The following is a 27,854-nucleotide window of genomic DNA, read 5'->3' on the forward strand; positions in this document are numbered from 1 at the left end:
GATCTATGGCTCTTTTTTGCTGTATTCTTAATTATATTTGTAATATAGATTAACAGCACTGGAAGAGTGACCTGAATGGGAGGGCTATTGTACATGGATTCGTGTTGCCAAGGTAGGCACCACAATTCATTTTCCTGATGGTTTTGGCACAACCTTTCCTGGCACCTCAGAGATGGGCAATACAGTGTGATGTCTGCTCTTGTGCCTGGTTATAAATCATGGTGACTTGAGTGGACACAAAGTAAAACATGGAGAGGGACCACTAACACACTGTGGGGGAGATGGGGTGGCAAATCGTATTGCCACTTCCCATCCATAGAGAGTCACCAAGGGAAATATTTTGGTCCTATAAGCAAACTAATCAAATTTCAGTCTCATGAAGATTTCCATCCATTGTAAAACGTTTATTAATTTCTTGCCAGATGTTCCAAATGACAAAGCACCTTTATTATTCTTGTGTCATTATTCAAATAGAACACCATATAATACATTTGGTTTCATCACTTGATCCAATTTCTGTGAAAATTTGACAAAATATAATCAAATAAAACTGAATGTAGAAAACTTCTATGAGCTGGCACATGGTATTTATTTAGGTCTGGGTATGATCTTTGTAGAACTCTATTTACCTATTTTGAAGGGAGCCATTATTTACTCTTCATATTTTTCTATACACAATGTCCAGTTTCAGAGTCTCTTCGGTCTTTGAACTGAGACAGACTCTGGTTCTGGCTGTCTGGCTCCTCTGCAGCCCACATTCATCTCTGACATTCTTATTCCCATCTATTCAGTAAAGACAATGTCTTACTAAGAGTCACAAAACAGTCAGGGGCAAAGATAGAAATTTCTCCCTTTTCAAAACCAGTTAGTCAGTCAACAAACAATACCAAGTGCTTGCCAAGCATTTAGCTAGACCCTGGAGAATCAGAGGCAAAAACAATCATGACTGTAAATAGCATTTGCTGTTTACATGAGATTATTTGGATGGTGGCAAGGGAGACAGAATGAAAGGAAACAGAATTTGCACATAATTGATATTTTCAGTTAGATTTTTGGAAAAGTACATTTGAGGTTTGGGATTCAGCATCTCAAATCTAGACTAAAGGACCAGGCAGGACTCTGTCAGCTTTATTAAGATTATAAAGAGACAGTTCACATGGGGTCCTGTGGGAGAAGGGTGACTGTTGTGGGTAGGAAAGGATGAACAGCAGGAGGGGAAGCCACACAGAAAAGGAAAAGAGAAAAAATATGTCCCCAAAGCATCTATATGATTGCATTTTTGCATTTTTATGAAATTGTCTATATACACAGAGCAAGTATGTTTACAAAAAGATTAATGATTGTTGGAGCCGGAAAGAACTTTCGAGATCATTGGATTTAGAGGTTCTCTTAAGTTCGGTGTGCTTCAGAATCTCTTGGGGGGTTTGTAAAAATATACGGATGCAGAGACCCTATGCCAGCAGCCAAGACACCTGCTCCCCATGTGGTTCCGAAACACACCACGGTTTGAGAAGCCCTTATTTGTCCAGTTTTCTTTTATGGAGGAGGAAACTGGCATCCTGAGGGGTTAACTGCTTGCCCAAGGTCGTATCACTTCCCTCCCCAGTTTAATCTTTATTGGCTGCACGCCCAGGCTAGAAAAAATGCGTCCACTTTGGGAAGTATCCAGAGATAATTTTTTTTTCTGTTTTCTGTTAGAAAAGAATAGAAATGCTCCAGCCAATTAAGGAAAAATATTAATACATATGTATTTGGGAGTATAGTTGCATAGATATCTTTTATAGCTATAGAACTTTGTGATAGATGAAACTATAGATTTTCTACTTTCTCATTTTTGCCTACAATTTTTAAAAGATGTTTCTTTTATGAGCTCCTCCCACCAGAGCTTATCTGGTGTTAGGTAAACTGAATTTCACCACAAGCCTGCTATAGGTAGGTCAGGCTTATCTTTTTAGATGAGGAAACAGAGAGCTCTGTCCTATCTAGCACAGTAAAGTAAATTATTAGGATTATAATGGAAATGGAAAGCTCCTGACGCTCACATGTGTGCTGGGTGCTGGCCCATAGCCTCATTGTTCACACAAAGCCTAGAGTCCAAGGTACCAAATTTTATCAAAGTGAGTCTGGATTGAAGTTCATCAACCTGCCTGTATTGTACTCAGGCCTTTCTGGCAATGATTACTCCACTGTTTAATGCATGGGCTAAAGTGTGGTTCTTTAAACTCTCTTATCAAATAGAAGTTTCGTTTTTGTATTGAGCCAGCTTTCCAGGTGTTTGTAGCATAAGGAATTGCTTCAGTCGTGGAGACACGGAGCCCAGCGGCCGGGGTGAACAGCCTCTGTGTAATGTAACTGCTCCGAAACGCTGGAGGAGAAAATGTAAGAAAAGAAATTGTTCCCCCGTCTTATAAGCAGTCAGTAGTGGACCAGTGCTCCAAAGCACTCATCAACTTGAGGGACTGTGGTTGAATTTTGCCGTGAGGTTTACTTGGGAATCACATTAATCCTTCTCTTCTCCATAATGTGCCAGATTTCTTTGATGACAAGCAGTCCACAGAGAGGCCTAAGTCTAGTCATGGGAGCAAGTTTTAATCAGACTCAAATTTAACTTGGAGGCCATTTTGGCTTCTTCTTGAGTGAGGCCAGAGGAATGCTCCCCTAGATTGACTCAGGACAATTTCGGCACATTTTCTTTGATTATTTTAACTTTTGTGATTATATCAATACAATTTATTTAAAAATAACCTTTCAATTGAGATTGGAACTAAGCCAGAGTCACATAGTGGTGGCTAGTGAGGAAGCTTCCTTGGCTCACACATCAGCTGCTTGAGTTGTTCTGTTCTGCTCACCAGGAGCAGTGGGGCTTCTGGCAGCTACATGTGTGTTTTCTGTGCCCAAAGAATGTCAAGCTGTAATGTTCAGTCAGGATTCACGTTTAGAGAAGAACTTCCATATTTTGGGCTCTAATCTTTCAACTGATCACTGATCACACTTTCTGTAGTTTTACACAGTGTAAACTGAGCTTTATGTTTATATGAGTTAGTGGTACCCTTGTTTGGCTCATCGGACACTGATATTTTTAACTGGTTAGTGTCCGTTAAAAATTTTAATGTCCACATAGAGCAGGTTGAATAGCAAATCTTCCTTTTCTTATCTTCTAGCCATCTAATTCCTCTCCCAATCACTGTTATTGGTTTGGTTTTTTAAAAATTGAGGTATAATTGACATATAACCTTGTATTAGTTTCAGGTATACAGCATAATGATTCGATATTTTGTATTGTGAAATGATCACCACGATGTTACCAATTTCTTTTATATATATATAAACATATACGTATTATACGCTGTTCTAAACCATACTATTTTCCCCTTATTTGTATCTTGGAGATCTACCAATCTCAATACATAATAACATAGTCTCAATCTTCCACGGAAGGCCATTTAGGTTATTTCCAATCTTTTGCCATTACAAAGATGCATTTTTCACCTGTGGGAGTATATTTGTAGGATAAATAGCCGTGAGTCAACTGCTGGTTCAAACAACATGTATGCTTTCAATTTTAGTGATTATTGTCAAATTGCCTTCCAAGAGATTATGCTAATTTATACTCCCACCGGCAATGCAGGAATGTGCCTGTTTCTATAAATACTTGCCAACATCGTATTCTGAAATATTTTGATCTTTGCCAACCTGATCGTTGAATCTGGTCTCTTATTATAACCTAAATTTACATCTCTTTTACTATGAATGATACAGTACATCTTTTCATAATCTAAACCATTTGTCTTTCCTTTTCCATGAGCTGTCTGTTCTTATACTTTGCCCTTTAAAATTTTTCTTCTAATTGATTTGTAATAGCTCTTTATTCATAGAAGAAATTAGTTCACAGTTTGTGATGTAAACTAAAATTTCTTTTGATTTTGCCCATGGTATTTTGAGATATACAGAAATTTTCAAATTTTATGTGGTTGAATTCATCAATTATTACTTTTGTGGCTTCTGGGTTTTACGGCAAAGTTTAGAAAAGTCTTCTTCACTTTGAGGTTATTAAAATATTCTCCCATTTTTTCCCTCCTAGTTCTTTTATGGCTTCATTTTTCTCATTTAAATCTTGATGTCTCTGGAATTTTTTGCGGGTATGTGGCGTGAAGTAGGGATCCAACTTCCCCCAGGTAGTTGTGAGGGCCTTTTGCGTACTTACTGAGCTCTATGTTTTGGGCAGCCCTGGGCTAGGCAGGATGTGGCTGTAGCACCGAAGAAGATGAGACCCTGCCTTGTGCAGCTACACTGGGCTCTGAGGGCACAAGGCGACGTGCCCTTCAGTTGTTGGTGTGTTTGCAATAAAGACACGGGAGGGCTCTGCGGAGAGAATGTTAGGAGTCTTATGAGAAGAGGAGACTACGGACTTACTAGGAGAGAGAGAGTTGGGGTGAGAGGCTGTGAGGGTGGTGGTCTAAGTGGAGCAGACAAACATCTGAGATTGAGGGAAACAGCAAGGGCTGCTTTTATCCTTGGGAATGGAATTCATTTCAATATTTTGTATTCGTAGCACATCACTACGCAGTGATGGAGGAAGTTTTTAAAATTTGTTTTAGGACAACTCTGAGCAGATTTTTGGGGGTGTGAGATAATAGAAATATATATATATATATAAGTCTCTGCCCCTAGTTCCTGGCACAAATCGAAATCCCCTGATTTCCTAAGTGATAAGAGCACTAGGAGAATCTCTCCTTCTCATATTTGTCTTTGACTCTGTCTCTGACACAGGGATCCTAAAACCCTTGTAAATTCCTAAGTGATAAGAGCACTAGGAGCATCTTTTGTTCTAATGAGGTGACTCTGGGTGGACTCCTGGATGGGTGGCTCCTGGATGGTGTCTGGTCGCTGGAAAGACCTCGGGATGATTAGAAACTTGGAATTTTCAACCTTCCCCCAATCCTCCTCCAGAGAGGGGAGTGGAGCTGGAAATGGAGTTAATGATTGATCATGCCTTTGTGACGAAGCCTCCATAAAACCCCAAGATGGTTCAGAGAGCTTCTGGGCTGCTGAACAGGTGGAGCTGTGGGGAGGGTGGCACGCCCGGAGGCAGCGTGGAAGCTTCACGCCCCTTTCCGCATACCCTGCCTTATGTATCTCTTCCATCTGGATGTTCATCCGTATCCTTTATCATATCCTTTTATAGTAAGCTAGTAAACATAAGCAAACTGTTTTCCTGAGTTCTGTGAGTCACTCCAGCAAATTAATCAAACATGAGGAGAGGGTTGTGGGAACCTCGGATTTAGAGCCAATTGGTCAGAAGCACAGGTGACAACCTGGACTTGTGATTGGCATATAAAGTGGAGGACAGTCTCTTAAGACTGAGCCATTAGCTTGCGGAACCTGCTGCTATCTCCAGGTAGATAGTGTCAGAATTGAGTTAAGCCGTAGGACACCCAGCTGGTGTCACAGAGAACTGCTTGATGTCTGGTCACCCACACATTTGGTGACCAGAAGTGTGCTGTGTGAGTAGTAAAAACGACAGACAGGAGAGAAACACACACTAGGAGAGAACTGGGTTTTTCCCCACTCAGGAGATAGACTGAACTGAGTTTTTATAATACAGAGGGCTTATGTTTATCTAACTTCAAATAAACTTTGCAAAACTAACAGCATCTTGTGCACCTATAAGTGCGAGATTGGTGACGTTCAGTGAATGCATAAGCACAAAGGAGGGTGCAAAAAGGGTACAGCTTCGGTTTAGATTTTTATGTGCTTGAGGATCTGATAAGTCCCACAAAAATAGCTACATTTATTATATTCTTCTTCTACTCCTGGCTGGGTGTTTGTTTCTTTTAGCTTTTAGTGTTCACGGGAGGGATGAGGTCAGATTCTTATTGCTAAAGGCCTGGTGTGTTAAACAGTTCAAAGAGAGTCAGAGATTGTCCAGGCATTTGTCGGAAGTTAGCTGAGTGGTGTCACTAAAAGTTCACGGGCTCCAGCTTCCACTGGGCCCTCTATGCCGCCCCCCAATCCTGTTGTGTGGGTCAGCTCCACCTTCTGTTTTCACCTGACTGGAGTTCTACGATGTTTCTGCTATCCATATTTTGTATGTCCACTCCTTCAGTGCACCATGGTGGAAGGAGTTTTTGGCTCTCTCGTTGAGAACTGTGAACAGGTCTTTGAGGGTTGACGCACATCTGAATGTAAATAAAACCTTGTTGTTTATTTTTGAAAAATACTTACTTCACACCTTTTCTCTCTCCATTCACAGCACAAGATTTCTCCTTCTGCTCCCCAGAGGAAAAAGAAACCTTTGGAGACGAGCTCCTGCAACGCCCTGCTTCTCGTTTGTCTCTCTCTGCATTTCTCTTTCCTCGTTGTTAAACCAGAGGGGCGTTCCTCCTTTTATCCCAGGCCAATCTCTCTATCTCTTATCTGGATCTCATCACCTCCCATATGCCCAGGAACTGTGTTCCTTTGATTATCCTCTCTCTTTATTTCAGCCTCTCCCTTCACATCAATATATAATTGTGCTCAGAATGTCCTTTTTTGGGGGGGGGGGTGGTGAGGAAGATTTGGCCTGAGCTAACATCTGTTGCCAAACTCCCTCTTTTTGCTTGAGGAAGATTGTCCCTGAGCTAACATCTGTGCCAATCTTCCTATTTTGTATGTGGGATGCTGCCACAGCATGGCTTGATGAGTGGTAGGTCTGCGCTGGGGATCCAAATCTAAGAATCCTGGGCTGCTGAAGCAGAGCGCACGAACTTAACCACAACACCACCGGGCCAGCCCCAGAATGCCCTGTTTTGAAAACAAATAAGCAAGCAGAAACTCTGCCTTGACTGCACCTTATTTCCTCCTATTCACAGCTGAAGTTTTTGGAGGTTGTCTATGGTCGCCTCCCACGTCCCTTCAGCCTTCGGCGGTAGGTTCTGAACCTACTGCTTCAGTGAAATTACTCTTGCCAAAGTCTTTAAGAACCTCCTCATGCTAAGTTTTCAGCCTTTGTTTTCCTTGAAGTTTGGACCACTTTATAGCATCGTTCACTCCCTTCTGACATGCTCTCCTTCCTTCTCGAGGCTCCTCTCTGGCTGTTCCTCTGTCTTCCAAACTCTTCCTCCTTTGCCCGTCTCCCGGGCCAGATTTCCTCAATTCTCTCCAAGCTCTTCACCTCTTCTCACATTGTGTGAACAGCTGTGTCCAGGGCTTTAAGAACAACCCGTCCAAGGTTAAAATCCTAGTAATTCAAGTCAGCCAGACCTGGATTTGGATCTTAATTCCAACTCTTTTAAGTTCTGTCATCTGGACAAGTTGCTTAGCTCTCATAACCTTAGATTTCTCGTCTTTAAAATGAACATAATAATTCTCACCCCTCAGGGGTGTAGTTGGGAGTAAATTAAATCAGATAAACTCTATAAAACATTTCACTTATTTATTGATTCAACAAAAATTTTGAGCCCATACTCTACAACAGGTACTATGCACAAGCTTTTTTTGACTGTGACATACAGTGAGAAATACAATTTGTAATGCTGCTTAGGACACACATACATATAAACAAATTTTCCTTAAGAAATTCTTACTCTCCCAAATATTTCCAAGTCATATATCCGATAAGGGGTAAATATCCAAAGTATATAAAGAACTTATACAACTTAATAACAAGAAAACCAATAATCTGATTAAAAAATGGGCAGAGGATCTAGATAAACATTTTTCCAGAGAAGACATACAGATGGCCAACAAGCACATGAAAAGATCTCAGCATCACTAATCATCAGGGAAATGCAAATCAAAACCATAGTGAGATATGACCTCATACTTGTTAGAATGGCTATCATCAAAAAGACAAGAAATAATAAGTGTTGGCAAGGATGTGGAGAAAAGGGAAGACTTGTACACTGTTGGTGGGAATGTAAACTGATGCTGCTACTACAGAAAACAGTACGGAGATTCATCAAAAAATTAAAAATAGAACTGCCATATGACCCAGCTATTCCACTTCTGGATATTTACCCAAAGAAAAGAAAACACTAATTTGAAAAGAGATCTGCACCCCGATGTTCATTGAAGCATTACTTACAATAGCTAAGATATGAAAACAGCCTAAGTGTCCATCAATGGATGAGTGGATAAAGATAATGTAGCATACACACACACACACACACGCACGCACACACACACACACACACACACAATGGAATATTACTCAGCCATAAAGAATGAAATCTTGCCATTTGCAACAACGTGGATGGAGCTTCAGGGCATTATGTTAAGTGAAATAAGTCAGCTAGAGAAAGCAAAATATCATATGACTTCACTTATATGTGGGATCCAAAAAGCAAAATAAAACAAAACAAAACAAAATTCATATATACAGACAACAGATTGGTGGTTGCTAGAAGGGAGGGGGTTTGGGGGGTGGAAAAAATAGGTGAATGGAGTCAAGAGGTACGAACGTTCAGTTATAAAATAAATCATGGGGCTGTAATGTACAGCATGGTGACTATAGTCAATAATATGATATTGCATAACTGAAAGTTGCTAAGAGAGTTAATCTTAAAAGTTCTCATCACAAGAAAAAAATTTTGTAACTTTGTATGGTGATGGGTAGTAACTAGACTTGGTGATCCTTTCGCAGTATATACAAATATTGAATCATTGTGTTGTACAACTGAAACTAATACAATGTTATATATCAATTATACCTCAATAAAAAAAAATTCTTATACCCCCTGTGTTTAACCTGATATGCTTTGTTATAATCTCTTCCATTTCACTAACACTTATACTGGTCACAATCTACTAAATTTCCCAATCCACTAATGAAACACAGCCTACAGTTTGGAAAACATTCTCAAGGCTCTGGGGATATAGAAGAGGCTGCTGCTTGGAACTTTCTAGAGCAGAGTTGTCCATTAGAATTTTCTGCAATAATGGAAATGTTCTATATCTCTGTCGCCTGATATGGTAGCACTAGCCCCACGTGGCTCTTAAGTCTTTGAAATGTGGCCAGTGCAACTGAGAAACTGAATTTTAAAATCCTATTTAATTTTAATTTATTTAAATTTACAAAGCCACATGTGGCTAATGGCTATAGTATTGGATAATACAGTTCTAGAGTGTGGGTGACAAACAAGGAAAAAGTAAATGAATTAAAAAACAAGTTAATTTTTTACACTGCTAAGTGAAGATGCTATATAGGGTGATGGACAGTGACTTTGGGAAGAGGTTAGGTGGGATGGTCGGGGAAGAACCCCTGTGGAGGTAATGTCTGAGTTGGCATCTGAACTACAAGGAGCCAGGCATTTGGCCATTTGAGGGGAGAGGATCCTGGGTAGAGAACAGCAGATGCAAATGCCAAGATGCAGAGGTGAGCTTGGTGTATTTGAGGAAAAGAAGTCCTGTGTGGCTGGATCACAGCGGCAGTCAGTAAGTACTAGAGGAAGACAGCTGAGAAGATGATGATTCAGGCCTGATTAATCAACTTATTGCTGAAGATTTCCACCGAAGAGCTCTGCAGGCATTTCGAACTTGGCTTATGCTATACAGAACGTCTAAAAGTTGTTCCTCCTCTGAGCTTCCTGTCTCAGTGAGTGGCACCACCATTTAACCCAGCATTCATCTTACTCCCCTCCCTCTCCCTCGCTCTACTTTTCTGTTAATTGCCAAGTCCTGTCATTGTTCCTTCTAAATAGCTCTAGGATATGTCCACTTCTCCACGTCCTTGTGGGATAGTACCTTGCTTCATAGACTCATAGTGATTTCTTTGCCTAATTTATTCTTCCCATGGCAGCCAGAGTGATCATTCTAAAACACAAATACAACCGTGCCACTCTTTGGCTTAAAATCTTACCGTGTTTCCAACGGCTCTTAGATTAAAGCACAAACTCTTTAACAAGGACTTACAAGGATCCCTCTTACCAGCCTAATGTATCTTGCGCAAACCTGTTTTCTTGAAAATGCCTTGCTCACTAATTCTTTGAGCATCTGTGAATAGTGTTCCTTCTGCATAGGATTTTCTTTGCTCCATCCTCCCCAACCTTTAGATGACATTCTTGGGATATAGCTTAAGCATCACTTCCTCCAAGAAGCCTTCCATAACTCCAAGAAGCCTTCCATAACATGTTTGATGTCCCTTCCAGATGTTCTCAGTGCAACTCTAAATTCTCCCCATTGTAGCACTGATTTCGCCACACTGTAGTTGACTATTTACAAACCTGTTGATTGCATGAGGACAGGGAGCAGTCCACCACGATTGTTCTTGCATCCCCAGCACCTAGCACAATGTTGGGCATCAAGTAGATGCTCAATAAATGTTTTCTGGATGAATAAAACAGAAATAACTTGGATTCAGTTGTTATTGATAATTAATTATTACCTATTGATTAATATTAATAGCTAGCATTCACTGAGCATGCTTAGCATTTTCCTCTATCTCCTTTATCTCCTTTACCACAACCCACCAAGGTATGCATTTTTATCCTTATTTTACAAATTAAAAACTGAAGCATCTGAGAGTTTAGAATAACTTGCCAGAGTTACACAACGGGTTAAGTGACAAACTCAAGAAAAAACCTGGGGCTGCCTAGGTGAAAAACCTATTTTCTTAATCCCTACACCAGATATAATGAGCCTTCTGGATTTCCTTGTTCTAATAGAGACTTCACAGAAGGCACTGGGTACGTAGCTGGGGAGGTGGGCTGCTTAAGTCAGAGCGGTCCTGCGCCAAGTCATTCTCCTATACTTACAAAGCCAGCTTCCATTTGCTGGGCCTGAAATGAAGCTCAAGACTAAGCTATTTTCCTCCATTTGATTGGATACATGTCAGAAAGGTTTTCTGAGAGTGAGCCTCTCAGGGGGTGCTGACTGAAGGCTCCAGCAGTGGGCTCCTGTGTGCGGATGGGCATTGCTTGGTGGTGTCTGCAGAGAGAGGGGAGCCTGGAGCCTGGGAACTGAGGTGTTGACCTGGCTCTGGCAGAAGGCATTTTGCATTCTCTTTGTGATCACTCATCCATTTGGGGAGTGGCTTTGTTTTTCATAATATTTCAGGACCTGCCAAGCTGAATTATGATCCTAGGGTTTACATTATCACTATAGCGTGGCTAGAAATAGTGCTTGAGTAGAAATCCTGATAGACTATTGTTTCAGGGCCATTTGGGGATTTGCAGTCCAGTGATTTGATGTGACTTTGGGCATTTCGATGATGCTGTTTTGACCTGTGCCTATCATCTTTATGGTGGGTCGGACAGTTAAGCAGAGTGTCTTCCTCTTGTAAAACTCCAGGCACTTGCCAGATTTCATCTTGCTTATTCTTCACGAAATCCATCTTGGGCAGGAGAGTGGCAATTGTTGGCACTTTTATAACGAGAAGGACAGTGGGGGCCAGAGAGGTTAATTGGCTCATCTCAGTGAAACATCCAGGTTAGGGCAACTCAGCATCATAATGTTATGCTCCTGAGTCAGACTGTTCCATCTCACCGGGGAAGAAATGCACACTTTATGTTTAAGGATCCATATATGTCCATGTATATTCATTCATTCAATAATTCTTTGTGGGGATCCTACTGTGTGCCAGGCACTGGGGATATAGTGGGGAATAAGACAGACATGCTGTCAAGAAACTGACATTCTAATTCAAGAGGTACAACAGGCAAAAAAATGTAATCATGTACATGAAGTCTTCATTTCAAATGCTAATTTCCTATGGACAAAATAAAAACAGAGTAACAACATGTAGAGTGCCCGGGGTGGATGAAGAAAGGATCATCAAAAGGCTTCCACGAGGTCGTATAATGTAAGCTAATAGGAGAAGGATGAAAAGAAGCCAACCTTGAGAAATCTGGGGAAGAACACTCCAAGCAGAGAGAGCAGCAAGTGCAAAGGCCCTGAGGCTAGAACAAGAGTGGCATGTTTGAGGAATAGGAATGCTGAGTCCTCAGAGGTTTTTAAGCAGAGGAGTGATGGGAATCTTATCTTTGTTATAACAAGATCTCTCTGATTGCCATGCAGTGGTGAACTGAGGGAGGCAAAGGATGAAATGGGGAGAACAGAAAGAGATGATTGCAGCGGTCCAGAAATAGATAATATTTTTGAGTTCCTACTATGTTCCAGACACTGTGAGTTCTTTCCATACACATTTCTTATTTAATACTCACAACAATCCTATAATGCAGTTGCTACCCTCATTTTTCAGATAAATAAGCTATAGGCTCAGGAGTTTAAATATCTTATCCAAGGCTACTGAACCTAAGTGGCAGAAGCAGGGTTTAATTTGAAACTCTGTACTGTTAAATGCTTTTTTTTCTAGCTCTGGCATATCTTAATGGCCTGCTAGAGTGTTCCCCATGGATGTCCCCCAGACACTTTCAAACCGTCATTATCTAAAACCAAACTCCCTTTGTCCTCCCCCAAACCTTTCCCTTTGCCCTCCCCCAAACCTTTCCCTTTGCTTCCTCAGTTATATTAATGGCATCAACACCAACTCAATAGTCTAGGCTAGAAACTTTAGTGTCTTCTTAACTCTGTGCACTGTGCTTTTCTTCATTAATCTACGTCACGTCTTTTGCATCATTTCATCCATTTAAACTCTGCTATCTATCCGATTTCCATGCCTATTGTCATTGCTTTGGTTCAGGCCAATTAACCTACTCCAATAGCCTCCTATTAGTTCTCTGATTCTAGTCAATCTCTACCCTCTCCAGTCTATGTTCATCCAGCCTCTAGGTTTAGTTCTCATCCAAAATCCAGGTTATGTTATCCCTGTTCTCCTCAAAAATCGTCCTGTGGTCCCCTATGTCCCTTGAATGAACTTCATTATCTTTAGTGTGGCAATCAATTTACCAGTATTGGGTGGTTGATCCCTTGCTCAGCAGACTGCTTGTTATTGTAGCATTAGACTTATTTATTTTTGCAGCTGATAACTCTTACCACATATAACCAGTTACGTGAAGAGGAAGGTTAGGAACACATAGTCCAGCCCATTTCTGATTGAACTGTTTCGAAGTCCAGCATGAACTGTGCTAATGAACCAATGGGTGAGACACAGCATTCAGGGGCCAAGAAGGTGTTTTCCTAGCCTCCTGGTAGAGCTTGTTGACCCAACAGCTCTGGGAAGCCACTCAGCTGGATACGTTTTTGTTGGATTGAATTGCATGGAAGAGACACAGGGAAGGACCTGAGCTCTAAGGCAAAGTTCAAACTAGCAAGAGACTCTCTTACCATCTTCACGGTGCTTCCAGAGAAACAGGCAGCCAGTTCCTAAGGATGGGAATCCTTTACTTTAAGAAGTTAATGGAAATTTCTGGACAGAAGGAAATGCCCATTCAGTGTGAGATTTTGTTGTGTTGGCAATAGGTCCTTGAAGGTGAAGCACTGAACAAACAGAGGGCGAAGGAAAAGGGGAACCGTGTGGCTATTTGTGAGTTGAATTTGTAGACCTGTAATTCAGCGATTCCACTCGGGCTGTCAGCACCCAGCCAGCGCTCTGTCTTTAAGCATCTATATCACGAGGCCGATATAGGCTGAAGCATTTTCTGACCTAGCCCTACTGAGGATTCCTCAAATGTATGGTAGTTTTTCCAGAGAGGTTTTCTGGTGTATTCGATCATCAGAAAGAAAATTTAATAAGAATTATTTTGTTCTATCATTTCTCATTGAAGAAAATAAAATTTTTGAGGCTGTTGTCAGTGATGCCAAAGGAGATAAATGAAATTCATTTCTGCCAAGTTGAAGAACTATGCTAGAAGTTGTTCCCTGTTTTATTTTGTAAAATAAGTAATAGCTTTTAGAGATAAGGTAGAATAGCTCTGTTTTTCCATATTCAATTTTAAGGTGGAGTGTAATTTTTTTATTATTATTATTATTTTATTGAGTTAATGATAGGTTACAATCTTGTGAAATTTCAGTAGTACATTATTGTTTGTCAGTCGTGTTGTAGGTGCACCACTTCTCCCTTTGTGCCCACCCCCCACCCCCCCTTTCCCCTGGTAGCCACTAATCTGTTCTCTTGTCTACATTTTAAAATTCCTCATATGAGTGGAGTCATACAGAGATTGTCCTTCTCTAATTGGCTTATTTCACTTCACATAATTCCCTCAAGGTCCATCCATGTTGTTGCAAATGGGACGATTTTGTTCTGTTTTACGGCTGAGTAGTATTCCGTTGTATATATATGCCACGTCTTCTTTATCCAATCATCTGTTGATGGGCACTTAGGTTGCTTCCATGTCTTGGCTATTGTAAATAATGCTGCAATAAACATTGGGCTGCATAGGACTTTTGGAATTGCTGACTTCAAGCTCTTTGGGTAGATACCCAGTAGTGGGATAGCTGGGTTGTATGGTAGTTCTATTTTTAATTTTTTGAGGAATCTCCATGCTGTTTTCCATAGTGGCTGCACCAGTTTGCATTTCTAAGGCGGAGTGTAATTTTTAATGTCTGTACTACAAGTGAATTATGATTGTCTACAATATTTTAAGCAAAATACATATGTTTAGTGGACAACCTTGTATTGTACAAACAATGCTATTACAATAACAGAAATCAAGCAAAAAAAAAAAAAAAAAGAGAGAGAGAGAAAAGTATCTCTAACCTTGCCATTCTAGAAACAAGCTATTTTAATGTTTCCTTCTAGTTACCGTCAATATATCTAATTTTCATATAGTTACAATCTTAGCATAGACATGACTTTGCAGTTTTTTTGCTTCTAATGTTACATAAGGCTTTTTTCCCAGCCACTTTGCATTTTGAAACCCTAATATGCTTTTATAATAGAATTGCTACACCATAATGAACTTCTTCCAAAAGGTTCACTAAGTTCTGGAAGTGAAAGGTTTTCATTGCCATTCTCAATATTACCTTACTGAGGTCAATCATATTTTTACTGTTTCAACCAAGACAACAGTCTGCCAGGGGCCATACAGGGCTCTTAAGGTAAACAGTCCTAGGAGCCCAAGGGACACGTCACAAACCGAGTGCTAAGACTTGAAGTCTCCTTTCCTGTTCTATAAAGAGTCCAAAGCTCTTAGATTTTACCCTCAAGGCATTGAAACTACTGCTCAATTTAAGGACCAGAAAAGGGAATGCACCCAGGCCCTTGTGGTTTGCTACCTTTACTAGGCACTCAATAAAAGGAAGCCCATAGATAATAGTATAAATTCTAGCGACAATACAGAACCTATGGTTCACTCATTCACTCTGGAGCTCCCAAGTTGTTCCACCAAGGGAAAGAACATTTTGTTATGAGAAGCAAAGGGAGGCATTAATCAAAGGGGTTACATGTGTAGGAAAGGCGATCTATAGGGAGTTACAAGGATCTTTCATCTCCTTTACCTCGTATTTGTCCAGGATTGTGTAGGAGTTTCCTATGGATTTAGTGTTTGTCCATTAGCAGACACCAAGAGAATTATTCAGAAAACATCCCCTAGAATAAAATGTGAGTCAACTCAGTGGTCCTCCTTGAAAAAACCTGGAGGGAAGGTGATATGGTAGGAAGAAAGGACACAGAACCATCTGGCCTGACTCATGAGCTCATATGTCACAGTTCGTCATGGTCATGAACTGTGACATATCGTCATGAGATGCAGAAGGTCCCATCTCAGTGATGGGTCCAGTTAAACATCTGTGTATGTATCTACACAATAGAAAATTAAGATGGGCTACAGGGAGCAAGGGAGATGGCTGTCTCTCAATGTTTCTCATTTGGCACATGAGATGACCTTCAAGAGCTTCTGTTCTGTACTTTCCACTTACTAGCCCAATGTGTTCTGGGACTTAATGTGCTAATATTCATAATCCTTGTTAATTACAAGATTATCATCATTGTCGTCATCCCCTTCACGAACCGCAACCACGGATTGCCAAATGTCCCTGGTCAATGAGGCCTGCATGAGTTTGTATTTTACCCCAGACTCATCTGGTTTCTAAAAAATAAATATTGCTAATAACAATTTACTGGTATTCATAGATGAGATGACACACTGCTAATCCGGCCCTCACTAAAGCAAGGATGGCATGGCTAAATGATAAAATACTGCATTGTTGCACAGAGGACAAGCTAGATGTGCTAACCCTTACGTACTCCAACCACAGCTGGACTGCCCTGTCTGCTCATTCATTCATTCATTCACTCATTGAGTGAATGTTGGTTGACTGTCTACTCTGTGCAGACACTGTGCTGGGGACTGGGCTACGTGCATGAGCACAGCGAGCAAGTCCTGCCCTCAAGGAGCCTCCAGTCTGGTAGGGAAGACAGGCATACTCTAAAATTCCTGTAATAAATGCAAAATGAAATCTGTGATGGGTGCAGGGAAGGAGAGCACAAGGGCACTAAGAAAGGAGACAGAGGGGCGGTGACCCAGTCAGGGAGGGCTTCTCCAGGAAGTGACGATGGACCCAACATTGGGAAGAAGAAGAAGAAAAACTAGCTGACATTTACCAAGTGGTTATTATGTGCCAGACCTAGATTTTAGTGCTTTATATGAATCATCTGTGAGATATGGACTCATGTTAACATACAGGTGAGAAAACTTAGGCTTAAGGACAGTAAATAATGTGTTTAGGATGACCCAACTGGTGAGCGGAGGAGTGGGGCTAAGAACTCAGTTTGACTGTGAAGACTGGAGTCCTGATCCCTCTGCTATCCTGTCTCCCATCCTGCCTAAAATAGAAGTCAACCAGGTGAAGAGAGTGGCAGGGAGGAGTACTGGGCAGGTGGAAGAGCATGTGCAGAGCACAGAGGAGGAAGAGAACTGGAAGGATGTGAGGAAGTGAAGGGAGGGCAGGGCGGCTGGGGTATGCAGGTGAGGGGAGAGTATGAAGTGAAGCTGAAAGATGGTCAGGGCCAGGCCATGCAGGGCCTGGACAGTCATATCATTCTGGCCCTGGGGACTGGCTCCTGGGGCTCAGTGGTTAGGTTCACGCATCTGCTTGTGGCCTGGGTCTCACCGGTTGAGATTGTGGGTGTGGACCTACACAACACTCATCAAGCTGTGCTGTGGCAGCGTCCCACACAGAAGAACTAGAATGACCTACAACTAGGATATACAACCAGAAGAACTAGGATATACAACTATGTACTGGGGCTTTGGAGAGAAAGAAAAAAAAAGAGGAAGATTGGCAACAGATGTTAGCTCAGGGCCAATCTTCCTCACCAAAAAGCATAAAAAAAGAAAAAAGATTCTGGCCCTGTCCAAGAGGAAGCCACTGGAGGGCTCTAAGCAGAGCTGGACCTGATCAGACTTGAGTTTGAAAAGTTCACTCTAGCTGTAGCATAGGGCTTAGAAGGGGGTAATGGCAGATTTTGGGAGGCAAATTAAAACCTGTTGTTGATGGTGGGGGTTTGAGAGCAATAGGGATGCTGAGGTATGTCCTAAATTTCTGACTTTGGCAATTACCATTTATTGAGAAGGGAACAGTGGGAGATGACATTGTTTGGAGGAAAGGTCATGAATTTGATTTGGGCAGGTTGAGTCTTGAGGCGCCAACCCAGGTGGAGTTGTCTAGTAGATGGTTTTGTATAGAGATCAGGAGCCCAGGAAGAGGTTAGGGCAGGAGATAGAAATTTTGAGTCATTCCAAGGAGAGGTGGCAATTGTGCCCATGGGCTTGGGTGGGACAGTCTACGGAGAGCCTTTGTATTTTCACCACCCCCTCCCACAGTTTCTTCTTTCAAGCTTGCCTCTGAGGAGCACGCACCCTTCTCCTTGCGATGTTAGCCCCTCTCTCTGCAACCCCAATTCTTTTGTGCCCCTCCCCATCAGTCCTTCCCTCTTCACTGACATCTTCCTTCGAGATCCGCCCATCAGACTTCCTAACGTCTACTTCTGTGCTGTCTGCCCGCCCGCCTTTTACTAGCTTCAGTGATGACTTTCTGTCCTTGGCATCACTGAAGTTTCTGTTTCAAACGCAGCCAGTGACCTCCTGAGCCCTAGATCCAAGGGCTCATCTCATGTCAGTCCACACCTCCTGACTTCTCCTTAGCATCTGACTGTTGACACCCCTTCCTTTAAACATTCTCCTTCTCTGCGTTCCCTGGCACTGCATCGTCTCGACCCTCAACTCTTTTCTCATTTCTCCTGTCTTCTTCCCATGCTGCTCTTTCTACTTCTCCTGAAGAAATGTAAATATTCCCCAGGAACGTTTTCTATTTCTATACCTCCATTTACTACCTCAGCTGGCTGGCTCAATCCCACGGCCTCAGCAGCCACTCCTTTGTGGATAGTACCGAAATGTATCTTTCTTGCCAGCACCTAAGTACCCTTGACTTGACTGACCAGCTGTGGGCTAAACACCTCCTCTCCACATCCTGCTAGGATCCCAAACTCAGCATGGCCCATAGCAAACATTTGCTTTTGCTTTCAAACAAGTCAATGCCCTGCACTGTCTGTTTCAGTTGATTCCTTTTTCTTTTCATTCTCTTTAATCCTTTTCAGTGCTACTGTGTTTCAGAGCCCTATTCCCTCTTGCCTAGAGCCTTTGCATGTGTCTCCTAACCAGTTTCTTCCTCATTTCTTCTTGCTTTGAATGAATCCTATGCATTTGCTCTAAATGAATCATGTGTTCAACCCGGATCATGTCTCCTTAGCCCAAATTCTTTAATATTCCTCTGTTGTCACTGAATTAAGTGCTGCCCCGTCAGCCTAGTTTTAGAGACCCTGCTAACATGGTCCTGGTGTCGTCTCCCATTTTTATCTTCAACTGCCACCCGACATGTAACTTCTGAACCGACTACGTCAGCCTTTCCTCCAGGCTGCATGACACTTGAAGGCAGACATCTGTGCCTCAAGATCCTTGTATCACCTATACTTCACACCTAGAACATAGTAGGTGCTTACTGAAGTCTTGCTGTGTGCATGGGAAAGTATTTGCTAATTCCTACAGATGTCTGGTACATCCTAGGCCTTGCTTTTGCTCCCGATGCACTTCCTACCTGGAGAGACTTTCTATTTTTTTATCGTAAGAAGTAAGATGATATATGTAGCAGTGCCATTTAAAATTGCGCATTATATATATATATTTTTGTTTGTTTGTTTGTTTGTTTGTTTTTGCTGAGGAAGTTTCACCCTGAGCTAACATCCATTGTCAATCTTCCTCTTTTTGTATGTGAACTGCTACAACAGCATGGCCACTGACCGACGAGTGTTGTAGGTCTGCACCCAGGAACTGAACCTGGACTGCTGAAGTGGAGCATGCCAAAGTTAACCACTAGGCCACTGGAGCCGGCCTGCATTATATATATATTTGTTATTATTTTACTCATTTATTAAAAATCTACTCAATCTTCAGGACTCATTTCCAGTGCCATTTCCTTCATGAAACCATTTCTTATCCCCTTGATTTAAGAACCATCCCTTTTCAGAACCTTCAAAATACCTTTTACCTTTCCTTTTTTTCCCCCCAAAATTGTTTTAAGTACCACAGTAGGATGGAGGAAAATTTCAAGGGAGACATGGTCCCTGGTCTTACATCTATGTTGTGTTTGCTCATTCGGGGCACTTTCGTTATAAAACCTGTAATTCTAAACAGTGATTCAAAGACTTGTCATCTCCCTCACCCCACCCCCAGCCCCTCACAATCCCTGTCCAGCAATTACTCCCTCAATTTAACTTTTTGGGAAACGGGGCTGTGTCTTACTCAGATTTAGGTTCCCTGAAGTACCAAACATGATGCCTTGCTCACAAGAGGTTCTCAATATTTGTGGACCTGAATTAGGCAAAAGGATGCATATGGCTGCCAATATTTTCCATCATAGGTGAAAAAGATTTGGAGCTGTATTTATTTTGCTTCAATAGCCAAAGGCAAAGCAACAATGTTCCTCTTATAGAACCAGCAAAAGCAGCAATGTAACCATTTGTACCACTATGAGTAGCTTTCTCTGACGCTCAGTTTGGGGAATAAATGAAATTAGCCCTTATGAAGGTGGAAACATGAGTATTACGCAAACACAGGCATGTTTCTTGTGGAGCTAATCTCTGTGTGATCTTTCGTTCCCAACCCGCTGGCTCTGCTGGATTCCAGTTGCCAACTCAGCCCGGGGCAGGCACTTCAAACATATCACAGCCTTGTTTCTACCACAGAGGCTGGGAAGTGAGTTATATAGAATTACACTTTGTTTTCAGAATCTTGTATTTGTGTTTGGAAGTTGGTCCACTTCTCAGTCAGTTAAGGGAGAAGGGTATAATTCTCAAATCCTCCTAATTCTCCACATGGATATACAATAGTAAGGACCTTGTAGGATCTTTCTTTTGAGGACATAATCTACCCCTTCCCCCTTTTAAAAATAAACTGAGAGATGGCCGAAATCTTAGGATGAAAAATTAGCTCTGATGAAAGAGTTCTGGCCAGCTCTCCTGAAGCAGCCACTGAAGTCCGGGAAAAGCATTTATGGGGAGAAACCACAGGGCATGGAAGCAGGATCTAATTTGGTCATCAATAAGTCCATTGTTTCTATCTGGGAATTTTATTTTTCCATGGAGGTCCTTTAAAAAGGCTAAAGCATTCAGAGAACCACTTCAGTTCTGTGCCAGCTCCCAGATAGTGACTTGGGCAGTGAGTGGGAGGAGAGCCTTTTGTTCTTTTCCGTCTGTTTGTTTTTATTTTTGGTGAGGAAGATTGGCCCTGAGCTAACATCTGTTGCCAATCTTCCTCATTTTGCTTGAGGAAGATTGTCACTGAGCTAACATCTGTGCCAACCTTTCTCTATTTTGTATGTGGGACATCACCACAGCATGGCTTGATGAGCGGTGTGTAGGTCTGCGCCTCGGACCTGAACCCACGAACCCTGGGCCGCGGAAAGGGAGCATGTCAACTTAACCACTGTGCCACCAGGCTGGCCCTGAGCCTTTTGTTCTTAAAGGGAGCTGAGCCACGCATTTCAAGGGACTGATCTACAGGCAGGTGGACTACAGAGAGGAGGTCACTCCTACACGGGGTTGGGTTTTGTTTGCAAGTCAGGAGAACCCAGAGTGAGGACCACCATCTCTAAGAGGTAACCAAGTTATTTTATTTCTTTGCCCCCAGCATATTGCTTTGTAAATGAGCACAATAATTCCTGGGCCTCGCCTGCTTTACAAAGTCATTACATGGATCAAATCAGAAATGAGAAAAAAAAAAAAGCTGAAGCTATTCTCAAAGCATTTTGAGATGCTGAAAATATTATAGAACTGAAACATGCCCTTTAGATTTCATTTCATTGTGAAAGAGGCAATACCATATTCTGTATATTAAGCACCCCCCACCCCCACCCCCCCAATTAATGAGAGATGTTCCAATGCTCTGAGCCCTCAGGGCAGAGTGAGTGTGAGCTCGGAACTGACAGCCTGTCTTCTGCGTGGTATGAATGGTGGTGAAAAGACGCTCAACAATCCCGAGATCTTCTCTTTGGGTTTGAAGACTTTGCCTAAACATGATTATCCAATGTTTTGGGAGTCAGTTCCAAGATCTCTTGAGTTGCTGATGAGAAATTTTGTTTATTAAATAATTTTCTGAAATCTGCTAGGTTTTAGTGACTCGTGGATTCATGCAAACATACGTATGACATTTAGAATTATAGAATTTGGGGGGAGAGGTCATCCAATTCACTCGATGATTAACAGAAAAAGAAACTGGGTGCTACAAAGTCTAAATGACTTTCTGGGACATATATGACATGTCCATGGGAAAGCTGCGGCCAGAGCCCAAACCTCCAAGCTTCCTGGCTCACTGTTCTTTCTTCTGAACACGTTTCCCATGAAGATTCTGACTACATATTCTGTTTTCATGGTCAATGCTAAATCCCTGGAAGAAAGCAAGAACGATTTTTTTCTGGGATTTCAGAACAAGAGAAACGTTTCATAATTGTAATACATTGTGCTTTTAAGAATGTAGGATTCTCTGTAAGATTTATAGGTCATAAAGTGCTTTCAGACCTGCTTAATCTTTAGAACAATTCAAGGGGACATTGTTACTAACACCAGATATGGAAACCACTAAAGAGGAGGAAGTGGCTTGGTCAAGGTTTCTAAAAATCAAAACTGACTCAAGAAAGGTTGGATTTTCAGTTCCACTCTTGAAGTTTTTTATGCTCCATGAAAGTTGCTACCTGAGTGTTTTTAAATATGAGTGACTATTAGTCATGGAGATGCGACTCTTCCCACCCCCACCTTTGTCTCCAAGCTAACCTAGTCTTTGCCCCAGTGTAGCCTTAAATGTTGACATCCATGCCACTGGGAGACGCAAATCCACAGTAGACTGAGTTTTCCAGCTCATCAACAAAACCTCACTTACTTGAGAAAGGCCTGATTGAATCATCAGTAGTAGCGGCCATAATAATAATAAAAACATTTGACATTTATCAAATACTTATTGTTTCTAGGTTCTGTTCCAGGTACTTTAAAAGTATTAACTGATTTGATTTTTCCAGCCAGCCTGTCAAGTAGGCACCATTATGATCTCAATTTTACACGTGATGAAACTGAGACACAGAGAGGTTAAGTAATTTGCTCCAGGTAACATAGCTAGCAAATGGCCAGTGAGTAAAATTTAATTTTTTATTTTTCTTATTAAAAATGTTTATAATTATTATTTTCATGTGATAACCCTACCTGTTCAATTCTTTGTCTTTGGGCAAAGATCTTCCTCTCTTTGAACCTCAGTTTCTCAGCAATACAACTACTGGGTTGAACCACTTGATCCTGAGAGTTTGTTCTAGCTTGACTTGTCTGGCTGTCTGCCATGTCCTCTCACATCCTACCTAGGTTCTAGGCTGTCCCATTATGCCCTATTCTCCCCGTCCTGTCCCATCTCACCCTATTTCCAGGGGTAAACAATAGTCACATGTTATTATCATTTTTATTTATATATAAACATTAGGTGTGCTAGCACTTCAGCACATTTTAAGTTGGGAAAAAAAGGGAAATGAAGTATCCACTCATCTCCTTCCTCTCACTTTAATTCTTAAAGTATTCATTTTACCAAATCCTTTCCTCAAAGGTAATACAAAACCCACCACGGAGGAATACAAAGTCCCAAATCGCACAGTCCTTTCCTTTGCCTCAACATGGTGATACAGGCAAAACTAGATTAAAACGAACATCAGGGCAACCTAAAACGGAGAAATAGGAAGGTGACGTCACCAAATAAACATCAAGGCTTGTGTACAGCCTTTGCGGAAGAGATAAGGCTCACCACTTGCCTGAAGCTGTTGAAGGGTGTTCTGGGTGCACCATATTACTTGAATTTAAGGTCTTTTTCAGCATCAGCTGCCTCCCTCCTTGCCACTCCTGAAATGTGAGATCCCAGAAATTCTCTCCATCTGTCGTTTGAGCTGCCCAGCTGTGAGTTCAGTGGTACGCTCTGGTGCGGTTCGGAAATGAATCATAACTTCCTTAACTCAGAATCAATGAGTTTTTAAAAACAATTAAAGATGTTGAAATTTGCAACTTCTCATATGTGAAAAAATTTTACGAGGTGCCTTTACGAAGCCTTGAAATAAAACCAAGTTTGGGGGCAAAAGTTCAAACCATGCAGAGGGGATTGATGCTGAAAGAAACAGAAATAATTGTTTACCTGGGAATTGGGCATCCCACCCAGAAGGGGTTACATCTCTGCTCGAGTCGATGCCTTTTCGTCCTTATGAATCAGGCACTAAAGTATGTCCACTTCAGCATTTTCCTCACACACCTAGCTCTTCCTTTCTTATGCCTTGTCTCCACTTGCCTGCAGACAGATCTCCCATATTTTGCTTCTGACGCTAAATAACCACGATCACTCGTGATGAGAGAGCATTGGCTAATGAGATGGCTGTGAGATGTTGAGAAAGTCCTGTTTTGCTTATAAAACCACGACTGTCTCTTTTATAAGGTAACTTTTATCTTCTGAGAGAGAGCTTGGATCTCACATCTTCTGTTTTTGCTCTTTTCATTAGTGGTTGATGGTTGCTGTCAAGGACTTAATTCTCCCATCATGGAGAGCTGGGTTGAACATGGGGACCTGGGGGTTGGGGGACAGGTGACATTTCTCCTGCTACTCTATAAGTGTCTCCCACAACCCTTTTACAGAGGTGGGTGGTGGATTGTCTCCTGGAGGAAAGTGTTACCCTTATACCACATAATTAGCCTGTTGTCGTGGCAAATACACAAAGCTTATATACACCTCCGTACGAATACTAATATTATTTTATTCATTCTTTTATGGGATTTTTGTGACTCAGAACTGGCTTCTGTCAAATAGGAAGGTGTGTGCGTGTTGAGTTTGGCACAGGTCATTTCCTCTAGCAACAGAAGGGCCTGCTAAATGAGGGTCATGATGACCTTAACCTGGGTTCTGATTTAATCAGTAATCCAGAGGCAAAGGTAATTACTTGATGTAAAATCACCATTTGAATTTTCTGCTCCATTGTATTTACAGTTAGAGGAAAACAAATCCCGCAAAATGTACATGTTTTCTATCAAGGATGCAGCACAGATGTAAACAAAGCATCCTTTTAAGTCAATATTTGGTAGGAAAAGCACAGGGTGTTCTTGGTGTTATTATACGTAAGGCTTCACACAAACTAATAGAAACATTGAATTTGCTACATATTTATACACAAGTGCTATGAAGCATAAAAGGCCTATCTTTTAATAAAATCAAATTCATATATGCTCTGACAGGCAAAAGTTTTGTACTCACGTAGATCATGGATGAAGTTTTCTGCCTACTTTCTCGCAGGGAAAAAGCAGCTTTAAATATTTCTTTGGAAGGTAAAGTTGTGTCTTTTTTGGATTTCCTTCAGATGAAACTGAATAGATGAATAATGCATATGTCTTATGCCAATAAAAAAAAAAATCCTGTGATTTGTACAGCTGTGACTGAGAGGAGCCAATTGACACTTGAAGGCAAAGAAGACAGAAAATAAAAGAATATATGGGTGGAAAATTCCACAACTCAAAGTCCTAATGCTCTCTCAAGGACGGGATTGTTACTTGAGAAGGCTCTGTTGAATTTTTGGCATTCTTGCGTTATCTCACTTTGAAGATGGAATGTAAACCATGGTTTTCAGCCAGTATCACTGAAGTAGACTCAATTAGATTTGCTGGGACTTTTTGCTAATAGCAATCTCCCTAAATTTAAGTGAATAGTTAATGTTTCAAAAGCTTTGGGTACTAATGGTCTCTCTCAGTGGAAAGAGCAGCCCCATCGTTGGGAAGTCTATGGCAAATTCCCTTTCCATGGGACTTCTACAATTAACCCCGAAAGAGATCCACTCTTATCTACAAAGCCTGGATGAGAATTTTGGCTATTTTTATATTCTACTGTTAATCCTAAGGAGTATTGTTAAAAGTTCATTTGCTTCAGAAGTCATGAGGACTGCCAACAGCTGGGCTAGGTGGAGGCTGGACAAGTATTGGGTACTGGTGACAAAGATATGTTCCTCTGGTCCTTCACTGTGTGCAGAACAGTTTCATGGCTAAGCTGGGCATGACTGATAACAAGCAAAACCAGTGAGTTTAAAATTACTTTTATTATTTTCTGCTGCCCAGTACAATCTGATAATTTTCTAAGTGTCAAGCATTTTTGAACCCAAATCTAAATTATCAAAGAAAACATCTAATAAAACTTCTCCCCTGCATATTTATTAAAAAGAAATAGAGGGATGATTTTTGAGAGGTGTTTGTTTTTAAAATAAAATATTCCCTCAAACATCTAGAATTTGAATTTCTGCTGTTGTCTTTGTATCAATAGATAACATATATCGAAAGTTATGCTTAAACGTTGGTTGTTGGTCACCTTATTTCCAACGAGAGATTTTGTGTATGATGCAAAAAGGACACTTAAAAAATCCTTTAGCATAAATAGCGTAACAGTATAAATAGCAGAATATTTATATGGACACTAAAGTTTTAAGAACACTTAAAAGATCCTTTAGCATAAACAGCGTAAGAATATAAATAGCAGCATATATGGTGGAACTGTAAATTGAGAGACTTATCACTCCTTTAGAATTTAGGAATATTTCTTACCTGTTTATCACTGCAATTTTCAATGTCTGCCTTAAATTATAAAAGTGAATTTTCTTTGTTGTTTTCTACTATGGAAGGGATTCTGAGAAGAAGGTCAGTATTCAAAACACACCTGCTCATCATGGGGAGAACCTGGTGAACTGCACCATGGTCTTTTCACTCAGGGCTAGATTATACGTTAGGGATGCTATATAAAGGATTGCTTCACTGGCACGAGAGATCCTGTAGGTGTTTCAGGCCACGTTCTTCCTTTAGGGTTGTGTTAGATCCCACAGCATGGGCCTGGGTAGAGCATTAAAGTGAGCCTTCAGGGTATAAGGTATCTTCCTTTAAAAATGGTTGTGAAAGATTGTCTTATAAAGTTGTCTCTTCTTGGGGCCGGCTGGTGACACAGCGGTTAAGTTCGCACTTTCCGCTTTGGTGGCCTGGGGTTCGCTGGCTCGGATCCCGGGTGCGGACATGGCACTACTTGGCAAGCCATGTTGTGGTAGGCGTCCCACATATAAAGTAGAGGAAGATGGGCACAGATGTTAGCTCAGGGCCAGTCTTCCTCAGCAAAAAGAGGAGGATTGGCAGCAGATGTTAGCTCAGGGCTAATCTTCCTCAAAAAAAAAAAAAGTTGTCTTTTCTTGAAACTTAGACTTCTAATGAGATGTAACCAGATGATTTCCCTTTTATATAGGAAGGCCTTCTATAACGCATAGAATGAAATCCCCTTAATAATACAGAATGTAGCTTTTGAGAAACTTGACCCAATAAGGAATATACACTATTGGTAGTTTTTAGCAGCGCTGACGCTGCATTAGTTAGGAAGGTTCTTTGGTGAGAAGTCACAGAAAGTGACTTAGAAAATAGAGAATTTATCAAAATGAATCCGAAGACTCTCATAGGCTCTAAGGAGGAGTCGAATGGGTGGGTGTTGGGAAGGTGAGGCACCGTGAAAATTTAGAGATCACGTCAAATGACCCAACTCTAGGGACACTCGATTAGCACCGGATTCCTAATTCTTGGGAGAAAGAGTCCGCATTGGACCAGTGTGGGTCAGTGTCCACCTTGGATCAAAGAGCGAGTGAGAGGGGCAGGATCGCACAGCACAGACCTGGCTTCTGGGGGCCTCCGCGACAGTGGGCAGGGCCCCGAGAGGGGGAATACATGTGACTTACTGTAGCTGGGCAGCCACTATGAGAGGTGCTGAACTTAGAAACTATAGGTTCTAGTTCTAAGTGAAATGCTTTGAATATATATATATATATATATATATATATATATATATATATGAGTGTGTGTATAATCAAGAATCAGGTGGCTTCTTATAGACTCTGTAGCTATAGTTAGCACAGTTGTAGGGAGAAATTATTGTAATACCAGGTAATTAGTTTCAAGGAACATCATCTTCACTAGCATAGACCAACCTTCTTGTCAGATGCTTACCACAAGGTCATTGGAATAGAAATGGGATGAATGGGAAATAGCATATAGCACATATTTAGTGAGTAAACATACAAGCTAAAATGGCTTGTGCCATCAAAATCCCAGTTTGCATATGTCCTTCACTGCACCTGTGGGTGATCGAGAGCCCTTGTTAGTCATTCACTGATTTGATTCATCTTTCTTGGTGTCCTGTTCTGTGCCAGCCTCTGTGTTAATCAGCAGGAACTCAACAATAAACAATAAATAAACTCAAAGAGTTTACTGTCTAGAAGGCCATTCAGTTCAATGGGTTTGAGCTACAGTTAGGATAAGCTGAGCGTCCTATGGGAGTGCATTTCAGAGACACCAACACAGATGTAGGAGTCTGGATGCCAGCAAAGACTTCCTGGAAGAGTAAGCAGGAAAAAAGTAGGAAACTGAGGAACATGTTGTTGAGAGAGAGGCTGGATAGAAGGCAATG

At 41.3% G+C, this 27,854-nt stretch overlaps 1 long non-coding RNA gene across 2 annotated transcripts in view; it reads right to left on the reverse strand.

Annotated features, from left to right (window-relative positions):
* LOC123279874 (uncharacterized) overlaps positions 1-24,896 on the reverse strand; it is a 37,079-nt gene extending 12,183 nt beyond the window's left edge. The window contains exons 1-2 of one of the 2 annotated variants that reach the window (XR_006518246.2): positions 24,633-24,896; positions 10,203-10,305 (exon numbers count right to left, since the gene is read on the reverse strand). This is a non-coding gene — a long non-coding RNA (uncharacterized lncRNA). The remainder of the gene's footprint in view (positions 1-10,202; positions 10,306-24,632) is intronic. The other variant, XR_006518245.2, reaches the window with a different exon arrangement.
* Positions 24,897-27,854: the final 2,958 nt, after the last annotated feature.

The sequence above is a fragment of the Equus asinus genome, chromosome 22, assembly GCF_041296235.1.
Source record: "Equus asinus isolate D_3611 breed Donkey chromosome 22, EquAss-T2T_v2, whole genome shotgun sequence".
Classification (NCBI taxonomy): domain Eukaryota; kingdom Metazoa; phylum Chordata; class Mammalia; order Perissodactyla; family Equidae; genus Equus; species Equus asinus.